Source organism: Uranotaenia lowii, chromosome 2 (assembly GCF_029784155.1).
Source record: "Uranotaenia lowii strain MFRU-FL chromosome 2, ASM2978415v1, whole genome shotgun sequence".
Lineage (NCBI taxonomy): Eukaryota > Metazoa > Arthropoda > Insecta > Diptera > Culicidae > Uranotaenia > Uranotaenia lowii.
The window spans coordinates 201,565,522-201,579,309 of record NC_073692.1 but is presented as its reverse complement, the minus strand read 5'-3'; the positions used below and the strand labels follow the sequence as shown (position 1 = coordinate 201,579,309).

General features: G+C 32.0%; 1 protein-coding gene and 1 long non-coding RNA gene across 3 annotated transcripts in view; one reads left to right on the top strand and one right to left on the bottom strand.

The window, feature by feature from the left end:
- LOC129740981 (lachesin-like) overlaps window positions 1-6,816 on the bottom strand; it is a 343,414-nt gene extending 336,598 nt beyond the window's left edge. The window contains exon 1 of one of the 2 annotated variants that reach the window (XM_055732646.1): window positions 6,688-6,816. The gene's annotated coding sequence lies outside the window, so the exon portion shown is untranslated. The remainder of the gene's footprint in view (window positions 1-6,687) is intronic. The other variant, XM_055732647.1, reaches the window with a different exon arrangement.
- Window positions 1,861-11,904, top strand: LOC129740982 (uncharacterized). Its single transcript, XR_008736408.1, has 3 exons — window positions 1,861-1,994; window positions 3,943-4,061; window positions 11,533-11,904. It is a non-coding gene; the product is annotated as an uncharacterized LOC129740982 (long non-coding RNA).
- Window positions 11,905-13,788: the final 1,884 nt, after the last annotated feature.

Sequence of the window (13,788 nt, the reverse complement as noted above, 5' to 3'; positions counted from 1 at the left end):
GGAATAGAAAAGAATAGAAAGAAACAATTCTTTGATTCTGGGACAAATGTAAATTCCTTTGTTTGAAATCTTTTTTCCATTGCTTCAAAGAATTTGGCACCTATGAAATTAAAACAAATTCTTGGATTCAAAGTTTTTTTTAGTTCAAAGAAAAAATCATTTGTTCAAATAATTTTCTTCAGAATAAAACTCATAATACATTGTTTCAAATAAAAAAGAAATTGTTTTAATAGAACATTTTTTTTTTAATCAAAATCAAATTTTTTCTGATTCAAACACCAAGTTTGCTCTTACTAGAGAAAACTTTGTGTTATTTTTCTATATACAAAGATCTGGATTGATTCAGTGGTTTTATTATGCCGAGTGTATACGTACTTGGCACAACAGGACCACTGAATCCATCCAGATCTATGTAGAAAAAAAAAAATATTCGAAGCCTGGCCTTATTTCGATACCAATCACTTATCAAATGACATACTATATTTAATATCATTGTTATTCGAATTGCATAACTTACTTAATTGAAGCCGTCATTTTAAGACTTTTAAAGTTGATGTTTGAAAAACAATTTTTTCTTTTGAAATTGTTCATTCATTGAAATACGATTTTGCTTATTTTTTATCAAGTGAATATTTTTGATGGACCTAAAACATTTGAGGGAACTAAAACATTTGCTATAATTTTCACATCTGCAGATATAATAGCGATTTTAGCAAAAAGATTTAAAAAATATTAATATGATATCTTACATATCAAAAGAAATCCAGTAGCTAAGATAAAATAATTTGTTTTCAAATTATAGATTTTTTTTGTGTTAAAGAGCAATTAAAAAAATCTTCGCGTTTCCAAGCTAATTGGGTGGTTTTGTTTTAAAATTAATCACTAACATTTCGCAAATAAACCTCCGTGTTTTTCAAGGGTTATGAATCGAGATAAACCGTACTCATTTTTTAAATAAAAATACCTATCACACCGAAAAACACTATCTCTTCTTTTAAGTCATCTCTCTCTTTAGAATAATTTCTTAGTGCATGGCAGAATAGTACAGATAATTAATTCACTTGTTACTATCAAATTGTATTTTCTTGACTCTAACTATGATTTTATATCGATGGGCTGACGTTAAATCAATAAAGAACAATTTCAATAACAATGAAATTTATAAATGTTTACGATGTTTCCATTTCCCAAATATATCATAAGACATATATTCTATGTTACTGATCCTTACGGAACACAAAAAGAAAACAAATAATGTGTGTTTACGAGTGGAGTCAGCCGCTGCAGCCAGCAAAGGAGTTGAAGACAATCAACGGTCCGTTTTCATATTGTTTACGGCCAGTTTTCAGGTCAGTGTAGTTGAGGCCAAAAGTCGAAATTCACCACAATGGGCATATTGAGCTATAGTTGCTTTTGTCGATGTGAAATGGAAGATCAGGTATGTAATTGAGAAATGAAAATTTATCGGAAATCGAATTCATTCAACTAGTTTTTCCACACTCGTTTTGTAGCACCGAAGTATTTCGAGAAACTGGTAACGGGAGTCAGCGAGGACAAGTCTCGAAAATTGATTCGTGACTGATTCCAGTACGGAATCCCCCAGAAGAGTTTTTATGGACGCTAGAATGTTTTGCTTTCTCCGGACGTTTCCGGCTCGTGGGACAAGGCTGCGGCTGTGGGAAGATTCGCAACTGTGGCGCTTGTCTTTCGGTATTGAAGAATAGCTAGACAATGAATTGTGACCAGTTTTCGATTATGGTAAGACAACTTTTAATTCATTATATTGTATATCCAAATCATGCCAATCCATCAATAGTCATTTTAGTTTTAGGTTACCATTCATTTTCTGTGGTGCTCAAGCTATGTTCCATATCGATCACATCGGTTTACTGGAGCTGTTCAACTTGCCTTCACTTACCATTTGCTCGACTAGCTTGTCATGAGCGTTTAAAATTTCACTTTCTGACGGTGTCCGAAATAATCAAAGTGACGGGGTAAGTATTAACCTTTTTCATCTGTTCTGATCAGATTGTATTTACTAACAAATTGAATTGGCAGTTGAAGTAATTTTCATCAACGCTTGAAGTCAATCAGATATTTTATATTAGATTTAATATTAGTTTAAAACATTGAATCGAGATTTTAACAAGTAGTTTAGGTTTTAAATGATCATTATACAACTTTAGCTTAAACTACTTCAAAAAATGTATTAGGTTAGTTTTTGATAACAAATTTAGTCAAAAAAAAAAATTATACAACAAAATGCCAATTGTGGTTTGTACTTATTGTACATGTGTCGAAATGGGCTACCATCGAAAATGAACTTTGAAAAAACTCTAACCCTGTTGAAACTTTAGTAATTTGCATAAAGTTTTGTTTTCGGCCATAACTTAATAAGCATTTGATGTAATTTTTTATAATATCGAAAAATATGAAAATTGCTTACTATAAAGCTGTTGTGAAAGAAAACAAAATTTGGGATAAAGATAAAGTTGTCTACACAAGGGCGTTAAAAATATAAACATCAAGTAATTCAAAAATATATTTTATTGTTATTGCAAATATCGACCCGGTAATAATGTTCAATAAAAATAATTAAACTTAAGTACAGAAATAAACTAAAATACTTGAAAATCTTTAGCTTTACGTTCTGCCCTTTGCATTCACTGCATATAAAAATTTTAAATAACAAGATCAACAAATGCAATATAGGGTTTTTCAAGTTTTATATTTTTTTTATATCTTTCAGTCAACTGACATTTTGTAACTTCGGATTGCAGTTTAATAGCTTTCATTCGAACATTTACCGATTTCATGTTCATGTTAATTTCTTGGAATTAAAAAATAGATAATATTTAATTGTTAATAGTTTGCATTTTGAACGCCTTTGTGTAGACAATTGCAGCATTCCGTTTATATATAGCAAAATTTGTTGTCATTTCCTTGAGTAATCTGAATCTTATGCAGTGCATGTACTAAGGCGCTTACCGTTATCAGATTCGTTCCTTTTAAATAATTTCAATATACCTTCAGGCGTTTACGCGACAGAAAGTGTTTTTGAGAAATATTTTGTTGCGATTTGTAAATTTAATTTAATTAAAAAAAAAAAATCTTTTATTTTGCTATTTATTCATATATACATTCTATTACATATCAGGCTCTCAGAGGGGTATAAGTGACAAAATGGTCGATTTTGAGTTAATGATGCCAAACGATTTTTCAGATTTCAAACAATATTTGATAATAAATAGATTTGAAGAAAAAAAAATACATACTTTTACATTCGATAGAAAAATACAAATTCTCGAAAAATATATGGAAAATGGCCAGTCACATCAATTTAAAAGCGTGTTTTCTCGAAATGAGCTTTTATGCACTTAAACCCCTTTGGCTCCGAGGGCCTGATGTATATCAATAGCATTTTTGAACCACCGATTGGATACATTTACAGATTTAAATTTTAGTTTTTGTTTTTTTGCTATGTTGTATCGTTAATGTTTTCCAAAAAATGGCTACAGCTTAAAAATTCTAAATTCTTAATTTTGAATTTCAATTGAGAAGTTATGAATTGTTCATTTTAACAGTTGAAATAAATGGTCTAAAAATCAATTAAAAAATAATTCTTTATTCTGAATTTAGAATTCCTTATTCTTCATTTACTGTTAGTTTTAAAGGTGAATTTCAGAATTTTAAATTATTCACATGGATTACAGATTATGAATTCTGAGTTCAGAAGTCAATATTCATTTTGCGGGATTCAACCAAAAAAATCAGCATTTTAATTAAATTTCATATCATGATATTCAGGAATGATTTTTGTGGGTTGGTTTTGATAAAAAAAAAAAGAAAGCATGTCACTAACTATACATTATGGCAATATTTGCATCTAAGCTAATTTTGTTTTTTAGTTTTAAAGAAGTTTATCTTTGATTATTTTTTTAGGTTGCCTGTGTCGGCCAAAACCATGCGACACGTTAAAAACATATTTGAACGGAATTTGTTGATGATCTGAAATCGCATCCGAAAATCAGTCGATTGAACCTGCCAACTCTTGCGAATTTGTGAGTATGAAGTGACAATTAAACCATCTACGAAATCTGCCGATGTAACTTGGACGACTTGGTGAGCTACCAAAATTTGAAGACTGCCAAAATTAAATTTTTATTTAAAGTCTTAACATGTTGAATAACTAAAGGCAACTCTGGTTAGGATAGAATCAATTATGTCAGAATGACATCATATTTTGCTATCATGTCTTGACAGCCATTTTGATTGACTCAAGGAGAAAATGAACAATTTGGTATATTGGTATAGCCAGAGTAACAGTGGATAATTGCATAAGCGCAGGCGATTTGAGCAACACTTAGAAATTGATTCCACATATAACCCGAGCAGACAAGAATGGTTGGATTATTCCAATTTTGCTATGTATTGAATTGACAATTTTCTATCAAAAATATAGGGACTATTGTTTAAAATACTTTTTGTATGTATGTTTGAATTTTGCTATCACGCCTTGATCAGCAAGTTCGTTCTCATTTCGGTTGACTTAAGGTAGAACAAAGCAAAAATAAAAAGCAATTTTCAAACAGGGATAACGAAATTATACCTCATTTTGCTGTAGTTTTGTTAAAATTTTGAAAGCAAAATTATGCCAAATTTTGATTTCAGGCAAAATTATGTGATGCCTTGTACTGGCATCATTGTGCTCTCCAAGCTCTCGGAAAATGAGGTGTAGTTCGGCTCTCAGTTTTAGCAAAATAAGGCATCACTGCTAACCAAGTATGAAAATCTTTGCTCTCATTTTTGCTGTGTACCACCTTATGTCAAGCAAAATGAGAGCAAATTCGGCTCTCAAGGCGTGATAACAAAATTTGCTATAATTTTGCCATAAAAGTCTGCTCGGGTGACCCTTAAAAGGGGAGCTCATTTTTCGTGGGAAAGTCGCATTTTAACGTATATTTTATAGCTAAATGCAATAAAACAGTTAAATAAGCGACTCAGCCCCATTTTTTAAAGTTATGGTTATATTCAAAGAAATATGGTGAAACTAGATTTCAAAGAGTTCATTTTCCTTGGAAATACATTTCAACTATGTTAATATCAGTTCAAACTTAAAGTGTTGCCTCATATATGATTTCAAATGCCAGTGGCTATAACATAGTTGATAAAACTCAAATCTGCTATGCCATGGTTATGAGGTAGAATTTTTTAAAATACATCTTTTTGATAGAAAAAGCCTTTTAGCTAACGAATGCTTCAAGATAAACATTTGTTGTTCGAGACAAAAACGTGCACATTTTGATTTGATAAATGTTTCCAAAGATTTTGCTTACTTATAAATTCATGTAAAAGAGCTTGAGCTTAAAAAACTGGTTTTTAGACACGCTCTAACATTTAAACTTAGAAAAATATCATAACGCTTATATGAAATATCTTCTTAAAAACGAATTGAATATTGTTATTCGATTTAAAATGATAAATGCATTAGCCATTGCTATACCCATTTTAAAAAAGCCTTGCATTCAAACGATTAAAAAACTTTGAAGCTTATTTGAAAATTTAAGAGATACGTTAATTCCTACACTTATATTTGGTCATTTGAAAAGAATCTTCAAAACAATCTATCTGTACAAAGTATACTTCTTATGTTAATATAAATTTTATTTGATTAAAGAAACAACAGTCCATAAAATAATTAAAGTTATCTTACAAATAAAATGTGTTTTACAAGATACTTTCGACAAAGCTTAAAGCTTCTTAGTTAAATCAAAAGGAATTCAAAATTTAATGTTTTCGCAACAAGCCATTTACATATTTCATGGGCCCTTCTTATAGCTGAAAATTCACTTCCCCGATTCGTTAGGCATTAGTGCTTAGCACTACTTCCCCGAAAAGAAAACCAACCACGAAATTAATACCACCAAATGTAAACAGTGTATGACGGTAGCTGATGTTTACGCAAGGAATTAATTAGCAGCACACACAAACGTTTGTTCACCTCTGGAAAATGTTCTAGGCTGCACTAAAATTAGACTATCACACAACGAAGGAAAAAAACTACCCCGTCCTTGTTTTCCGTGAAACCGGATGCACCATCCCTCCCAAAAATAGTTTCTAAAAACAGAAGGTTCAACAACACCAAGCATGGACCGGATCGGGTAACGGTTTTTGGCGCGTTCGAATGTCCTGCCGAACCTTGGCACACGTACTAATGTATTCCTGTAACAACCTGGGGACAACAAAGTTTGGCGCCGCGCCGTTACCGAAGAGGACGGTCGGAATTTTAATCAGCTATTTCAGGAACACTCCCGGAAATGAGAACAATAATGGCAGCAACAGCAACAACAACGACAACAACTAAACTGAACTGAACTGCGTGACACGTGTTGAATTCGTGAAAACACCATGGGTCCCAAAAGTTTTGTTTGGGTGACACACTTTTCAACTTTGCAGCAGGGGTTCAATGAGTTTTTTTCCTTTTTGCATTCCTTCGACTTGGAGGATCAGGACCTCCTGGAGAGTGCGGGGGTGGTCCTGCAAGGTCACTCGGTCTATGTACATTGCGTGCCTTTTGGGCAAGAAATTTGAATGAATGACGACACCGATATCGACGTTCTAGGCTTATATTGAGGAGCTTTTGTTAGAACCAAAATCATCTGATATACAGGTTGAAATAAACCGAACCTAGGGTAATTGCCGCTGGGAGCCTGTCCGAATCCGATCGGACGGAACACTCCGAAAACCGAACTAACGTCGCGCGAATCTTGGTAAAAACTGAACCTCGACAACGTAGCTTCTTTTGCGATAACATCATGGTTTCAAGAAATGAGGAAAGGCTTTCCCAGACACACAGATGCTCGTTAATGTCAGCTGGAAGTCGTAAAAACCACCCACAACGAAGTGATTTCCGGTTTTCCCCTACGAGGGAAGCAAACTCGCCGATAACTAATCCACCACCCGAAAGAGAGGAGCCCCCGAAAAACGAAGGGGAAGGCGAACGTTCTTCCCCAGTTTTCCAAAGGGGAAACATCCGATTCTCTCCGTTGTCGGTAAACTCTCTCCCACGGGAAACAGCATTTTCCGGAAACTTCTCTCATTTTTTCTCTCTCAGCAATGATAAAAGCGAATCATAAAACCGAGTAAAAAAAAAGAAAACAGCTTCCGATGATGACATCCTTTCGTAAGGTTTCGTGATGATAACAATTGCAACGATGATGATGACGATGATAACAGAGTGGCTGATGATTTCCGAACGCAAAACGTCAAAAGGATCCGAACTCGTTTGGAGTGGCCCGAACTCGCGCGCCTCTTCGTCTTCTTCAGTAGTCTTTGGCGACCAATCGTGGCAGCAGGTGGAGCTCCTCCTTGATAACAGAAAGGGATTGTGTCGATTTGAACGAATGTGGAGCAGCTTCTGGCGATAGGAATAGCACCGGTTGGAGTAAGTTTTTTCCGTATCGTTACTGATTTAGGGAGCGTTTAAATCTTTATTGTTGCTTCAATGATAGAATGACATTAACATTTTTTTTGTGTTTTCTTGAAAAAAAAAGGTAATTAATTATATTTACACAACGAAATGATTAATTCATAATCTTGAAAGCGATTATTGAAAATATTCAGGAGTTAAATTATTGATGGGGTTTATTGCAGAGTTTTACAAATAAAAAATTTTCACCAAATGTTTCTCAACTTGGATATATTCCGTGTTAAAAAGCCGTTATTTTTTTTAGGGATTTTAAACCGGTTGGTTTATTTATCCCGTTCATCCGTTAAGCCGTTAAAGCTGGAAATCGATTTATTTTTTGGAGAATATTAAAGCTTTAATTGAATGTACTTTCATTAAATAATACACCGGTGTTTTTGGTGATGATTGCGCACTTAAGTTTTATTATTTTTTTAAAATGATTAGGCGATGGAAGCTGCTAATTCAGAAATATTGAAAGGGGACTTATTTAATAACAGTCATGATGTTATGATTACATTTTGTTTGTATTTCATCCAATGTTTGTTTCATTTGAAAAAAAATCTGCTTTGTTAATCTTGTGGAAAAAGCATAATTATGTTGTTTTTCGTGCAAGAGATTCTTCAAGAATTATTCAACATAGCAAGTAAACACTTTGAAAACAGCGCCGAGATGCCTACTTATGAAAAGGTTCCAACCAGATTCGAATTGGTTTTTTCCAGGAGAATATGTGTAAAATATCATGATTTTGCAAGGTTTTGCTTCTGTAGTAAAAAATAATAGAAAAATACATTACTGTAAAAAGCGTACAACGATGAAAAAGAGGTTTTATGATAAAGTAAGGGTATTTCTTGAAATCAACGGTTTTTTATGTTTTCCTTAAATATCATATTAACACCTTCATTTCCTTCAGAGAATTTTTTTCAATCAAATTACTAGTTTATAAAATACACACGTTTGTAACTGCCATGATTCTAAATGATCAAAGCCTTACTTTTCAACAATACTTTTTCGTTTTTATAAGTTCATGTTTTATTAGTGTTAAATAATAAAATAAAAAGTGATTCTATCCTATTAGCTTCGGTACCATTCGCTTAGCTTAGCTTGATTGACTACTCACATCCACCTGAATCATTGAACCCGAAATGCTCTGTTAATTTTTTACAAAATGAAATTCATTGAAATGGTTTTTCCTGATTCTGATGGTTATTTGATGATATGAACTTTGTCAATTGGTTTTTTTTTAAATAAATGCATTTCGAGCACCATGATCGCAGGCGTGGCTCAGTAGAAAGAATTTCACATCGCCAGTGGTTGCTACTCCGTGATTGACCGAGGCTACCAATTTTGCGCAAAAGTCAAAAGAATTATGCTTGGGATAAGCGACTCACTCTCAATGCACAAAACTGATACTCTCTCTTTAACCATCAATAACGGCGCCGGCCACGTCCTAGTAGTCAATTGATAGGTAGGAAAAAATATAGAAAGGGATGAAAGAATCAAATTTGTGCTTTAGGACCGAGGTTACCTCTGCATCCTAGCAAAAAAAAATGTTTTGGGAGTGTGGGATGAAGGATATGATCAGGAAACACTTTTGACAAGTGTGATGTAGTATATTTATTACCTGCTCAAACTGAAAGCCTAATTTGTTGTCATTTTTTTTTAATTTTTTTTTTTCATTTTCTAACACGTCTTTTTTTAAAGTAAAATATCGAGAAAAATTTTTTGCTAAGATTTCCAAGAACTATCTAGTATTTCTCATCCATATATATAAGGGCAATTAAAAAAAAGTATGTCTTATTGTCAAGAATCAATTTTTCAAATTTTGAACACTAGGATACTAAAATTCAAAACATTTATTTTTCCGATTATTTTTCAACACATTATTTAACGTATTTTATTTCTTGATTGTTTCTGAGCTATCTTATTTATATATTTTTCCATATTTGAGAGCTTTTTAGTCTAATTTATGCTTCAAGTACTGTCATAATTCAAAATAATTAAATTTTGTGCAATGTGAAACTGTTGGAATTTCATTGGAATTTGATTGAAACTATATTAACGATAAAGCGTTAGAAGCACTTATCCTGAAATTATGTAATTTACTTATTTACTAAAACACGTGTCATATAATAACCAAGTTTTCACTTGTAATAGATTTCAGATATAAAAAATTTTCTGAACACTAGTTCTGTAATGATTATGGTGGCATTGAACTTCTGTCTTGGTAAGAGAAATGTGACAAAATTTCTGTAATTTAAACGGATTACTTTTGGAACATTTTGGTGCAAGTCGTTGATCCTAAAGTCTCTACTACTTCTACTTCTACTCTTCTACTAATTATGAGAAAAAAATAACGATTTCTGTACTTCATGTTAATAGTTCTTTGAATTTGATAAGGATCTTTTGGATAGTTCATTTTTTTCAATATTTTTAAAAAAGTTCTAGAAAATTTAACGGATTTTTAGCGTTTTTCATAAGGCTTTTTGATCAAGCTAACTAATAATGAACGATAAAGGCATAGCACATTATGTATGAAAACTAATGATGTAATAAGAATAGACACTAATCTTAACGATGATTCATGTAGATTTTTTTATTATGACGCACAATATTCATCAGCAAATAACTCTTCCAAAATAATTTCCAATCTAATGTTTCAAAATGAATGTTTCATTTTCCTTCCATGTATTAATCTTTGGACTTGGTTCTATATGTTACCATAACTAAACACAGTTGATTTTTTAACAAAATTCTACTAAATTAAAGATTTTATTTGATTCGGTTTAGTGGGATGGAAATGGGGATCCGTTTTTCCTAACATTTTTTTTAATATTCGATTTCCAAATTCTTTGACGTGTTAGGACGACTTAAAGTATGATAACTTTCTTAAAATATAACTCGGAAAATAAATTTATTGATTTATACATTTTGTTTTTATTTTTTAGTAAATTTTCAAATTCATCTAATAGACGCTTGCTAATGACACTTTTTGAAATCACTTCATTCGTCAAAAAAAAGTTCGATTATAAAAAATTCCACGACATGGCATTAGATTAAAAACATCCTATTATCGAGCAAGCGTTATAAAAAATCATCCAATTGGCAATTATACAAGTAAAAATTGCTTTAAGCGTTCAGTGTGAATCCAAATGAGTGTCTTCATGTTGTCATTTGCTTCTCACGGCATATTTTTTAATATTAACATTTCAACTCAATCCTTTGCCCTATCCAACAAGTTTTCTCTTTCTCCTTCAAAGTCATTCGATTTGATTGTCAAGTGAACCACAGAATTGTGAAGGAAAAAAAGATAAGAATGGCATTATTTCGTGTTCAATAACTATGAAAAAATGAATACAAATTTTAAAGTATTATTTTACGGAACAAAAATACATATTTGCAAATTTAATCGTTAAGTCATTGTTATTAACCCTCTAATGCATGACTTTTTTTAAATGGGAAATGCAGTTATTGATTCAGTGAAATAATAACATTTTAATTCGAAAAACAAAACTCAACAGGTTTGAAGTCGTTATTTTGAGTATTATAAAAGTTATGACCCATCAAAGTTCAAAAATATTTTTTGAAATTCTTAGTTCATTTCAATACGGTTTTGCTAATTTCTTCAAAACCTTGTTAATTGGGTGCAGGAAGATGTTTGTGGTTGATTAAGATTAAAAAATTTGTTAGAATTTGCAAATCCGAAGAAATATCAGCGATTTTCCAAAAACTACTTTTTTCAAAAAAATAAATTAAATCGATTATTGCATTATTGTTAAGTGTTGTTTTAAAACAACACTATGCATTTAAGGGTTAAAGTACGCATATTTGAAGAAAAATAGGTTGAATATCATGATCAGATGGAAAAAAAAACTGAGAGCAATTTGGGGCTGATATAAAATTTACAATTCCAAAACAAACCTGTCTGTGCTCCTCAGTGAGCAGAAGAACATTACAAAATCAACAAATATTTTAGTAAAAACAAATGACATCTAAATCTCTCCCACAACAACCAAATTTTCAAAGCAATCAATGTACAGTCGAATTAAAACTAAATTCTTCACCAGGCAACGTCTGCGCCCATCTGACCACTTCTACGTATCGCAGGCATCTGCTGCTGCCCGGGAAACCCCAAACAACACAGAAGACCCGCGACCACCCGCAGCAACCAAAATAGTACACCCGTCGACGATCTCCATCAACTTGCAGTGACGATAAATTGAAATGTCCTAAATTGGTATAAGTTACTTACTGCACATTTAAACATTCTTTTCTCATCAGGTGGACTTTGAAAACGTGAAATAAGAAGGCAAATGAGATTAGATTACAAATCTATAACGAATGAAAAAATCCACTTATCTTTCGTCTTGTTGATAGTTTCGGACTTTCGGTTTGATTTAATAATTTTATGTAAACTTTGCTTGTCCTGGCGATTGACTTCTAAATTTGTTTGTATTAAATATCTATTCAATAGTAAATTTCCTCATGTTGTTTTTAAGAGAAAGTACACATCAGCTAATCACGGAGATATTTAAATTATGTTGATAATGTAGATGTCAACTGTATAGATTTTGTGTTTTAACGACGCAAACCAATCCAATTTTGCTTTTATAATCGAGCGAAATTTAATTTATTTCGACGTTTCGGTTAGAACTGACACCATCATTATAGATCAAATTTATTGTTCATTACTTTTTATTTGATAAATGCCGTCACAAATGTCATAAAGATGGTCAAACGACAATAATTATTATAATCGAAACAAAAAAAACTTATTTTTATTCTTTTTTTTATGAATTTATAATGATTGGAAAGTTTATGTTTATATGCAATTTAGATTACGCAAAAGGCCTTTTAGTAAAAATAAAAATAGTAAGAACGCCGGATCTTGAGGCTTTCATCTCAGGAGCAAATTTCTACAAACTTAGCACCATTGGATAACTGGAAGTTTTAAGATTTTGTTTGACATATACATATATTTACTTTGTTAGGTTTCAACATTTTGATCTTAATATTAGTTTATTTATAAATGGGACATTTTCTTTTGATGATAGCTAATTTCCTAAATAGTTATTTTGACAACATTTTGTTGTCTGTAAAAAGTATCCAACCTATTTTTTTAAGTTTAAAAATTATAGCCTTTTGAAGATATTTACAACGCAAGAGAAAATGAAAAAAAACACAGTTTCCTTCAAAATCCATCTTTTTCAAATTAATAACTTGCAAAACCGTTTACTATCCAAAAAAGCATGAGTGGTGGAAAAGTATTCAAACATTGTCAAAAATGTCCTTAAAATGAAAATCCTGCGTTGGAGTGAAGCACATGATCGGCCACTAACGTTAAGAGTCATCAGGGAAGTCAAGGCTTCAAAATTTTTATATTAAATAAGTGGCTATGAGCCGTGAGATCCGGAGGCGAATTATCAGCGCAAGTCGTGCCTACTATGGACTCCACAAGCAACTGCGGTCGAGAAGACTTTGCCCTCGTACGAAGTGTAACCTGTATATGACGCTTATTAGACCGGTTGTTCTCTACGGGCACGAGACATGGATATTGCTCGAGGAGGACCTGCGTACACTCGGAGTATTCGAGCGACGAATGTTAAGAACACTGTCATAAATCATATGAATCAGCGGAAATTCCCATAAAAACGTATACTTTTCCAAAAAAAAGAATGCGATGATATATGATTCATGTCAGGTTTCGAAAATTTGTAGCATCCTTTTCAAATTTCCAAACAGTGAAAAAAAAATGCACAAGCAGCTTTTGTGAGTCGAATTTTGAGAAAAAAATTGTGAGAGGCAAATAATTTCCTACAACATGTTACAAATACCTTAAAAATGCATCTAATTTGATTCTATTAGATTCCCCGGATTCTGAAGATTACAGCAGTTAATTTTTATTCTTGTATCTCCATAAATAAAAGAGATGTTGCACGGTAAATGCTTTGTACGTTGAACGAGTTGCAATAAACATTGATAAAATTTTTTGGCTCCATAACAATTTAATTCTTATAATTTTTTGAATTTATGTACTATTGAAAAATCTAAAGTAATGTCTAAAGTAAGCCATGACTTTTTAGCGACGCATGCATTTTTCTTTTCCTTCAGAAAAATGTTTAATTTAAGATCGAGTTTAGGCTAAAACCACCAACTACATCGATGCTGTTATACTTTCAACGAGATTTTCCACCATTTCGACTTCAACTTATCAAATCTGATGTTTGAACGTTCGATCCGTGATTTAACTTAATTTTATAATGATACATTGTATGTTAAATACTTAGGTTGATTTATAATTTTAAGATCTGTATGACTTCACG